Below are 9,442 nucleotides of genomic sequence, written 5' to 3' on the forward strand. Positions count from 1 at the left end.
TTTTACCCCAACAGATCATACAGTAATGTGTTTTGATTTTAAAAGTAAACAAAAAATGTCTAAGTCATCTCAACTCATGAAAATTCCATTTGTGGGACCTCAAGAACAAGCAGTCTATGGCATCATACAACATTTTGTTCTCAACCCCTATGTCACATTTTTTCTTAGTATGTACCATTAATACTACTATCTTCTAATGAAATAGACAGTTGTTGCAATAATACATTTGTGAATGGCCTAGTACTGTTCAAGTCTTTTTGTTTCTGTAGAGGAATTTAGATTTTGGTTTTTTGTTTGTCGGTGGTTTTGTTTTGGTTGGGGGGAGTTGGCAGAGGAAGAAGGAATGAGAAAGATAAAAATCAAAGCAAAATCTTTATAATGGCATCCACAAGGTTTTGAATGTGTTGTACTGACATTACATAAAGATTTGGTGTGTGATGTTTTCAAAATTCTAAGATACATACAGGCAACGTTTACGCAATTTCCACTCATCATGCAGATAATTGAGGGACAGCATGTGTTTACAAAAATATGTAGAGAATGTCGGTGACCGATGCCTTATTATTCTGTAGTATTTCTAGATGGGAGGGATACAACACCTGAGAACAAATCTCCTTGCTGAGAAAGAATAGGAGCAGGAAAACTGTTGATTTCTGCAAACTTATAAAACACTGAAGAAGCAGAGAAGACTGATAGCAGAATTGAAAGGTTTAATAGTCAATCGGCTTTTACTACAAATTGTGTGTGGGGATAAAGGGAAGACATAAGTCCTTCTTTAAAAAACAAACAAATAAAACAAAGAAAAGCGCAGAACTCAGATAGTTTATTAATAATTTACCCTGATTCAATTTACTGCATGAATAGTTCTCCTTTCCCATTTAACAGCGTAGGAAGAAATAGTGGTGTTTGCAACAGAGCTCAGAGCTCACCTGTGCCATCAGATTGTATTTCTGCACCTTTGTTTTTCAGAACAATTTAGGCTGGTGCTCTGTGGTTCAGAAAGATAGAAGGCCAATGATAGGTGTGTTCTCCTAAAGCAACTTCAAGATGAATGTAAGCCATCCCCCCAGAAGTAATCCTGGTCTGGTAGCTTTCAAGACATACCATATGGGCATGTATATGGAAAATGAATTTTGGGGGTTTTCCATCTGGGGTGTTATAGGAATAATGCTACTTTAGTCTGTTTAATTGTACTTAACCTACTTAGATCACAGGGAGCTTTGATTTAAACACAACACCTTTAAGTTTATTAAAGAGTAGGAAGTGCTAAATTCATTAAACTCTTTTTTTTTTTTTTTTTTCTGGTCAAAGGGGTAGACAGCAGGTTTCATTACACATCTTTTTACAGCAAACTAGACAGAAACAAGTTCTGTGTAAGTTCATTTTTGAAAACTTATGAAGTAAAATTGACTTTCAGTGATACTTAGGCTGCAAAGCCATTGAGTACCTTTCTGAATTTCACCTTATATCTCATTAATAATAAAAAAAAGGCATTAAAATCTGTCAGACAAGAAATATAGACTTCTAATGACATCAAACATGACTTCATTGCTAGTTGGAGATCAATTTTTTTTTCACAGCACTACTAAAAACCAAAGACACATTTTACAACTCTTTAGTTTGAAGTGTCAAGACAAATTGAAGTTTATCTGTACTATATTTTTTAATGCTAAGTCTGATAATGAAGTGGATCACAGCATAACAGATTGCAGTTTATTCAAAGACAGAACAGGTAAAAATCAGTATGTATTCTTGCCAGTGCCATCCAAATACATTGTATTATCATGTAGAACTGAAGTCAAAAGGCAGTGGATCCAAGCAATTGAAGGAAAAACCCCAAACTTTGCATTTGCTTATTCAAAAATTATTAAATATTTTAGGAATTTGCAGTAGAATGAATGGTCAGTGTGAGCTCAATTAGAATGAACTACCCTTCTGACACCTCGCAATAAATTTGATACAATAATTTAAATGAATAGTTAACCATGTATGTGGGAGTAGACATAGTACCACATACATCAAAAAATCAGAATAGTCAAGAGTTTTGTATTTCAGAAATTCAATTTGCCTTCAAATTTCTTTACTGGTTCATTTGCTTTAGGTATGAGTAAGGGTTATCTGCTTCCTGAACCAAATGAGCACTGAAGAAAAAATAGGGACTTTCTTCTATAATCTAAGTAACCATCTCCTTCCCTGAAAGTAGAATTATAATAGACAACATATGTAATAAAGAGGCAGCAGTACATGTGCAAAAAAAGAAGGAATGACCCCCACATTCTTTAATATAGTTTATTTAATTCCTTCTTTGAATACAGTCTATACCCAGGCTCCATCTGATCTCTGCATGCTGTCCTGTGGATACCAGTTCTTGTACCTGGTGATTTCATGGTTTGATCATGGGGCAACTGAACATGCACAAAGGTTGTTTCCTTTGTGTAACAGCACAGTGTAACAGCACTCAGATGATGTACTGGGCTTTGGCCAGTGGTGGGTCCAGATGGAAGTGGCTACACTTTCTCCTTGTAGAGGCCAGCCTTGAAGACTCCCACACTGCCAACAGCTTACTGTGTAATCCAGAAGGCAAGTGTGCATCAGCAAGTGCACGAGTCACTGCAGATCACCTTCAGACTACCCCAGGCACAGCAAAAGACTCAGCCATACATGGTCCAGCACATAGATAGTTGATATCTGTAGTAAGTCCCTGATTTCCACAGGGTTTTGGTCTCTTCACCCATACAGCTGCATAAACACTGATTTTCTTAAATGGACACAATTCTTACAGATTAGTTATTAGTCTACACAAATCAAATAAATCAGCTTCCATTAAAAAAAATATATCAGTACTTACTTATTTCCTTTCAAGACATTAAATAGTTTCATAAACTCAGTGAACCTAAAACCCTAGGAGAGTTCAGTGTGAGTTCCAGGTGTAAAACAAATTCTGTCTTGTGCTATGACTGGGTTTATGACACCCAGATTACAAGTTCTTAGTTCATCAAAACAAATAAAATTATATATGTTACAGCTCTAGTTCATATTAGCATTCTTGAGATGCTGTAAAGAAAAAGTAACAGAAACATTAACTCAGGGTAAATGCCATGGAAGATAGCATAATTTCACTGAAAGGTCTCCTTCATCATTAATTTGGGAAAATTTTAAGCAATATAATAAAGTATAACACAGCAGCTAAACACAGAAAAAATGCTTAAATAGAAGCAAAGAATAAAATGCAGTCTAGAATTTTTGTCTTCTTTCTTCCTTGTGATGCTAACAAAACTGACAGAGGAATTGTGACTCTATAACATAACTTTTTCCTCTCCACATGTAAGTAAAGACCAGGCCTTATATTTTGCTTGCTTATGTTTGAAGTTCTACCTCTGCTGTTCATTCTGACCTTTATATTACTGCTTATCCATTGAGGGTAGCTCAAACACTTCCACAAAAATCTTCTAGGACTCTTCTTTGAGCTAATCCTTCAGTTCATAGTTATGTGCCAATTAGTCAGCACAGCAATTTAGAGAAGATGGTAGTCTCATGGAGCTTTAGGCATGTAAAAAATCACATTGGAGTCTAGTCCAGTCACCACAGGCACCCTTTACCATCAGGAGGTTGAAACAAGCTCTTGCAGCTGTTTATTCATCTGACCTGCAAGTACCTATCTTTGGTTGAGATGAGTCATCCTATGAGAAATCTGATTTCTCTCCACTGGATAAAAAGTCAGTAACTAGATTAAACATAAGCATCTATCTTGTACATAACAACATTAATAGAAATGAATTCAAACAGATTTCAGTAGTGTGTGACAATAGAGTCCTGAGGAGTTTCTCATTATGTAACAGATGAAGGAACTGAAAAATAATTCTTCCAAAAAGTGCACGTGATTTGCATGACAAAATGTATTCTACTTCAAGCATATAGAGGCTGAAAGAGAGAATATGCTCAGAATAAAATTACACAATTCATTTGAGAAAAAAAAAAAATGAGGGATGAATGCATCTATTTTATCTAAGATGTAAGTAAATGTACAGATGCACAAAGAAAATACTATATCCAAATGAGAATAAAATTGTTTAGAGAATGCAAAGGATATAAGCTAGAAATAAAGAGATTATATTACACATAGGAAAATGTATATTGAATATAACAAGCTACTTTAGCCATTTTATTTAGCAAGTGAACTTGCATGAAAATTAGAAAGCAAAGAAAGGGAAACTTGTAGATATGGATATAAGAAAGGTGGTAATATGTATAGTTCTGCTTTTCTGTGGATTTGGTTTGCTTTGTTTTGGGGATTTGGTGGTATTTCTTTGGTTAGTTGGTTTTGGGGTTTGTGGGTTTTTTGTGGGGTTTTTGTTTTTCTCCAATACATTCATAAATTTTTATCCAGTTTTGGTTTAAGTTCTGTTCAGAGAATATTCATTTGTAATTGATTAATTAGCAGCTGAATTTAGTTAACTTTGCTTCCTTAAGAAGGATACAATGGAGACAACTCCCTGATCTCAATTATTTTATTGATCAGGTACACAAACCCCAAATCCAGACAATGAGATAAAAATATGTGTTATTAATCCATTGGTCTGTTGCAATTTTGCAAAACCTGAAATGAGGAAAATTCAGCAAATGACTTAATATAAGTCTATTTATACATTTACAATGTATAACTCTAGGGAAGTTATAGTAGAAGTATAAATGGAAAATTCCAGATGAATTACTCACAGACTGTATTCATCTGGCAATCTTAAAATGCAATATGTAAAACTAGAAAACATCGACAAACTGAACAAAGAAGAAAAATCACCATTAAACAAGTTTCAAGATACTTGACCATAATAAAAGGTCAGAATGAGCTCAACTAACTCTTCAAACCCTAGTCAAGCATTATGGCAATTTTGTTCAAAATGAAATGTGACATGGGGAAAAGTGTGACACCACACAGCATCTTCATAATTTTATATACTTTCAAGCAAAATGTTATATAATGGTATATTAAAAATGCATTTGAAGTGTATACTATGAGCAACCTTAGAGTTTGAGAAAAATGCTATGTGCTAAATATAGGATTAGAAGTTATTACCCATCAGGACCTTTGAAGAGAGAAACTTTGGAATATTGAAAGAACCTAAATGTCTCCACTTTCTTTACACAAAACTATTTTAGGCAGAACATTTCAGTACAAACCTTAAAAACCCCTATGTATCTAATTTAGGATTAAATGCAGGTGTTATCACCAGTATGGATCAAAACAAAAACAAAAACAAAAATATTTTTTTAAGTTCTCCATGAAAAGGCTTTAAAATTAAAAGTTTTTAATTTAGATAAGAGTGCTTTAACTCCTAAAATATCTGTAGTCCACAATGAGCATTCACATACATAAGATTTAGAAAAACTAATATGAACCCAAATTGTAAAACCTTCAGATCATGAGGAGTTTCAAAACTTTCAAAACTTATCCTTTCTCCTTGCTTCTTGTTAGCAAAGGCATTTAATGCTCCTAACAGTTCCTTTTTCTTTGGAGAATTTGCCAGAATTTGGTTGTACTCCACATAGTTCTCTTAGATATGTGCATAATAAATGCAGAAAATAAGGAAAATCAAAATACAGGAAATTTTAAAAGCAGAGAAACACTTAAGTTTATGGGAGGAAGAAATGTTTCCAGTGCCTGAGCAGCTCTAGTAAGAGTAAATAAAGTAATAAGAATGAAAATGTTACAAATGCAGCAAATGTTGTAAAATCTGCTCATAGTGATGGAGTTAATTTGCTGTTTGTGCCAGAGCAAATGAATTTGCTTTATTTCAGGAACTGGGCTGTATTAATCTCAACTATTGCAAAGCTCAATTCACCCATGGAGCAAATGGATGATGATTCATTCTTTTCCGAGAGTATTAAGTTCAGTCTCACATTGCAATTATTTAATTTTCCAAACAAGTAATTCCAAAACTCTAGGATCTAACTCCATGATTATATAATTTCTTTCATAGTAGATTAAATTTAAGGATAGATTATACCATATCACGGTTTAAGTGTTTAAGCACTGCCCCAGTTTAGTCAGTATCATACTAGTTTTATTTAATGACTGAACAACAATATAACCTTCTGATCTTCATTTTATAGGATTTTGTACTATTTAAACTTTGACATCTCAAGAGTGAGTCAAACCTAGAGATTTACCAAAAAACAAAAAGCAGTAATTACCATGCATTTCTATAAATTTAGTGCGCCATACACAGATGGGAAATCAGAAGCTGTTAAAATAAAAACTTGTTACAAACTTCACACAATATACTTCCCAAACTACGTGAATGTCAGCAACCTAAGAGTTCCTCAAATATAATTACACTTTTTAAAATACATAGCCTGATGAATTTGAAGGGATTTATTAAAAATATTTTTAAATTAGGTATGCAAAATTATATTCCCTAAGATGAGAAAAAAAACCACATTATTTGTGCTAGACAAGAGCGAGGTGAGAAGATGTGAGGGGAGCAGCTCTGCAGACACGAAGGTCAGAGAAGGAGGGTTAAAGGAGCCGAGATACCCCTGCAGGCCCTGGTGCAGCCCATGGTGAGGCAGCTGTGTCCTGCAGCCCTTGAGAACCACAGAGGAACAAAGAGCCACCCACAGCCCGTGGAGGGACTCCTGCTGGAGAGGGGGAGTGCCTGAAAGAAGGCTGTGACCTTGTGGGACGCCCACTCTGGAACAGGCTCCTGGTGGGACTTATGGCCCCATGGAGAGAGGAGCCCACACCGGCGCAGGTTTGCTGGCAGAACTTGTGACTTCATGGGAGCAGTTTGTGACAAAATGTAGCCTGCAGGAAGGACTCATCCCCTCACGAGGAGGACTGTCTCCCATGGGAAGGATGTGGCACTGGAGCAGGGGAAGAACTCTCCCCAAGAAGGAAGTAATGGTAGGAACAATGTGATGAACTACCCATAATCTCCCATTCCATATCTCCCTGCACTGCTCAAGGGCAGGAAATAGAAAATAAAGAATAAAGTTAAGCCCAGGAAGGAGGGAGAGGTGGGGGAAGGTGTTTTTAAGATTTGTTTTTCTTCTCAATTATCCTGTTCTGATTTTAGTTGGTAATAAATTTAACTAACTTCCATAAACCAGTTCTGGTTTGGCTGTGACATAACTGGTGAGTGATGTCTCTCTGCCATTATCCCAACTTAGGAACTTTTTGTTATATTTTCTCTCCCCTGTCCTGCTGAGGAGAGGAGAGATATGGTGGCTTTGGTGGGCAGTTGGCATTCAGCTAGAGTGAACTGTCTTATAACCCTTTGCAGAGTCCCACTTTGCTTGTTTGTTTTTTAGTTGGTTTTCTTTTCTTTATATATATATATATATATATATATATATATATATATAAATTAAATAACTGGATTTCTTTTGTTTAGTGTCTAAACTGCTGCCTGTCTTCTGCCAACCAAATTGCTTTTTTATTCTCTTGTATCAATCTATATCCTGAGAAACCTATAAGAATCATGTGTGCAGCTAAGGAGAAGAGAGACTCCTGAATGTTAAATGCATGAGGGCAAAATAACTTTACATCTGCTTTTAAGTTCATTTCTGCTTATACCTTTCTCTACCATAAACAGCAATTTCTACATTTAAATGCAAGAAAAATATTCTAAGACAAGTGTAAAGAAGGGATGAAATGAGGTTTCTTAACAAGCTAGGAACTTAGGTAGGGGCATAAGAATAAGCTTACAGCTGTGCTAAATAATGTACTAACTCTTTCTCTTCAAGAGAGGGGAGATGTATTACCAAACTAGCCAATTGTTCTCTGTAAGACACAGAGAACTTAATCTCTCTTAGTTGGTAATATGGTTTTCTCAAGTCACTAAAGCATTGGATAGAAAAAATAATCCATCCATATTCTTCTGTACTGAGGTTACGTGTTTCTGCTGAACACAGATTTGGATATGTTACCATGAAAAACCCTGATGAATGAAAGCAACCCCTAGTTTAGCAGAAAAACTGCACATATTCCCATAAAATAGGGCATTGGGGAAAAAAAAATCTGTATATTTTGCCAGCTGCCCTTGTTTCTGATTTACACATTTCATGGTTTAAGCAGAGAGATTGTCCTAGTTTAAGAGCTGGAAGTAGGCAACTTCAATAAAGAGCAGATACCAACTACAGAATTTCTGTATCACCTCACCTTTCATTCTCCCATAGTGCATGGCTTTGGATATATAAATCTAATGCCTGCAACTGATTAGATAAAATCCTTTGATAGAAACAGGAAAAGTTCTCTATTTCTTATTTAGACTAGGCTATGTTCTGATTAGAAGCCACATTATAATTTTATAAATCAGATTTTACTTACTTAAGGAAGAAGTTTCCAATTGTTTACATGCTGGGGATTTCCCCCCCCCCCCCCACGCCAACTTATGCTTACTAAGAGGATTCCACTTCCTCCCTACCCAAGATTGCGTTGCAATCATCAAATTGTTGTTAACTTTCTTAGGCATCTAAGAAGAAATTTCTCACTTGGAAATAGGGGATTTTTTTTCAAATCCTTATAACCTCATAGAGTTCTCTGTTCCTTTGAATTGATTTTATCTTGTTGCCTTCTCTGACCTTTCACAAGGAATTTATTCTGGTTTGACACAAAGGGGAAGGATAAATAGCAATCGGAGCTATAAATTACCCAACACTGACTTCATCTATTCACCAAAGTTCTTTGCAATTTTTCAGCACTCCTACAGGATCTTTTCAATATTTGCAGGAATTCAGTTTGATCACTTGATGGTGGGCAAAGTCTTATTTTTTACATCAGTAACTTGGTAGAAGATAGATTTGACGTGTGCTGTTACCAGGTTTGTTTTTAAAAAGCCTCTATAAAAATGAAGGAAGAGAGCTTCAGACTGGGGTGAGAGGAGAAGTGGAACTCCTGTGAGCTGTTCACTGAATTCCATATGAATTCTTCATCAGTACTGGTATTCTACTGTGTGCTTTTAACTGCTAAAGGCTGCTCAAGGACTAGAAATTCATCTTTGATAGAAGGAATAAATAATGCCAGAGTGGGAGAAGTAGAAAATAGACTTTATTCAAAATTTCTGTATACATACTGGGGAAAGAGAAAATAAGTAATGGCCCAGAAAACAATAGGTATCTTCTTGGTTTTGTGGCTCTCATTTGACTGCTCAACAGTTTTCCCTTGTAGTCTATGCCTTGATATAGGCTTAAGAAAAAATTGTTTTAAGAAGCAGTTAGTCTGACTATGCTATTCTTTTTACTTCCTCAGATACTATTGGTTTTGTGAATTACTATGTGAAGTCAATGCCCAACTAAAAAAGGAATTTAAAAACTCTATTTTTTGCCAAAATAATTTATTGCAGCATCAGACAAAACCAATCCAATTTAAAAGTAAAAAGAAATTATCTGGTACGTTATGATTCAAAACAGATAAACAGGTTTATAGTTAAAAAGATGCCAA

The sequence above is a fragment of the Taeniopygia guttata genome, chromosome 3 (assembly GCF_048771995.1).
Source record: "Taeniopygia guttata chromosome 3, bTaeGut7.mat, whole genome shotgun sequence".
Taxonomy (NCBI): domain Eukaryota; kingdom Metazoa; phylum Chordata; class Aves; order Passeriformes; family Estrildidae; genus Taeniopygia; species Taeniopygia guttata.